The sequence below is a fragment of the Poecilia reticulata genome, linkage group LG17 (assembly GCF_000633615.1).
Source record: "Poecilia reticulata strain Guanapo linkage group LG17, Guppy_female_1.0+MT, whole genome shotgun sequence".
Taxonomy (NCBI): Eukaryota; Metazoa; Chordata; class Actinopteri; order Cyprinodontiformes; family Poeciliidae; genus Poecilia; species Poecilia reticulata.
Genome location: NC_024347.1, coordinates 17,314,496 through 17,316,564, shown reverse-complemented (window position 1 = coordinate 17,316,564; position 2,069 = coordinate 17,314,496). Strand labels below are relative to the sequence as shown.

The 2,069-nt window shown below is 39.1% G+C and overlaps 1 protein-coding gene across 1 annotated transcript in view; it reads right to left on the bottom strand.

Moving 5' to 3' along the window:
- The window catches only part of LOC108167118 (uncharacterized), an 18,012-nt gene that overhangs the window by 8,371 nt on the left and 7,572 nt on the right, over positions 1 to 2,069 (bottom strand). The window lies entirely within an intron of this gene.

Below are 2,069 nucleotides of genomic sequence, written 5' to 3'. Positions count from 1 at the left end.
TGGGAGTTCGCCCAACCAGTCTACATGTGTTTTGTGGACTTGGAGAAGGCGTTCGACCGTGTCCCTCGGGGGGATAAGCGGAAGAAAATGGATGGATGGATGGATGGAAAATGGATGGATGGATGGATGGAAAGATGGAAAGTGGAAAGCATTTTTGATGATGATGTTCTTAATTTATCGTAATTGCATTTTGAGTTTTAAAAATGGTTGTTACACCTTTATGAAAAAAATATCTGAAATAATGTCAAGCATCTCTGGCTCCTTTCTTTGGAACTACAAAGGGGGATGCAAAAAAACTTGACTCGTATAAGAATAAAGATTCTCATTTACTACGATTCCGTATCGATTGAAAATATTCCAAAATCGATTTAAAATTGAAAAAAGAAATAAAATCTGCCGTCTGTGGGCCTTCATTATATAACTACATACGACATTCTGATGTCACTGGAGTGGAAGAATCCACGGAGAGCGTAACAAAAGAGGAAATTACAAAAACATTTAAGCGAGAGATATTCTCCTGGTCAAACATTTAGACTAGTGGTTCTTAACCTTTTTTGAGGTACTGAACCTACCAGTTTCATATGCGCATTCACTGAACCCTTCTGTAATGATAAATAAAATACGTCCCCCCACCCCAGTCCAGGAAGTGGTAATAAATGCACCTTAAGTTGGTTTGTCGACAGGCAATAAAACTCACAAGAAGAAGACAGAGCTGGACATGAGCTTCACAAAAATAAAGATTTAGCACTTCAGGAACACCGGAAAAGCACGAAGCCAACACAGTTGAGCTAAGGTAGGATATATCCTCACCTGTAGAGAGCTCCATGCCGTGTTTTGTGTGATTCGTCAGAATATCGCCATTACATGCACAATGTTGATATTTTGCTTCATCAAGTCCGCTTCTTGGTTTTCCTACCAGCCAATCAGCGAGTAGAACGAGGTTGTAAATAATGACATTGATTTTCTGCGCTGTTTGATAATTGTAGTCTGTAGTTTTAGCAATGGGAACGGAAGAAGTGAACAAAACCGTTCAGTCCGTGTTTGCCACATTTTCAAAATATTAAATTAAAATAAACAGTTGCCTTTTCGTCTTGGCTTTTCTCTCTTAGCAATGGAGTGCATGTTATTTCCGGTAAGCTTCATAGCGTCGAACTGTTACATACGTCACAGGGAAATGTTCACATTTAAAACCTCCACACAGGGTTTCTCAGTAACCAAGAGCCCAGAGTAACAACAGAGTATTAGCTCTGTCAATCATGCATGTTTACACACCACCTGTAACCTAAAGTTACAGGAAACCTAATTCTGCTGATCACAAGTTGTGGAGAGAGGACTGTAGTGCAGCACAAAGGTGGTTTTCAATGCAGCTTTAAACAGGTGAATCTCTAGTGTTTTCCTCGATGTGAGGATCTCCGTTGACTTGGGAAAGTTGAAGGAGGCTCTGGCCTGCTGGAGAATTTGTTCCAGAGTTTGCTGAGAAGTGTACAGCTCCTTTCTGGTCTCGGGCAAAACATAAGAGCTTCCTCTGGGGACAGAAATGTTAAAATTAATAACAGTCAGTTAATAATAGCATTGCTAACTAGATCTTCTATATCAAAACACTTCTAGTTCTGAAGGAGAAGCAACACATTTAAACCACTTTAGTTAATGTTATAAAATACATTGACTAATCTTAAGCTAATGGACTGATTTCCTCTAATGAAGCTGTTTACTAGTCTGAAGTTATGTGCTTAATTAAGATTCAAACATAAAAATCTTAAAATAAACCTTGTTTTACAGTGCTGGACTAGTTTCTATAAACACATGAAAAACTGAAAATGCTGAGATCAGATCCGTTCTAAGACGCTGTCAGAAAAAACTGACACATTTAACATCAAACCAACAGGCTGGAGACAGTTAGAAGGAGGTAATATTTATGGTGTATTAAATAGATGGACTTACCTTCTTTAGATAGCGCCATAATACAACAGCAGCAGCAGCAGCGATGATGGCAAGAACAAGAACAGCAAGAACAGCAGCAACAGTAGGAGAAACAGCAGCAACAGTAGGAGAAACAGCAGCAACAGTAG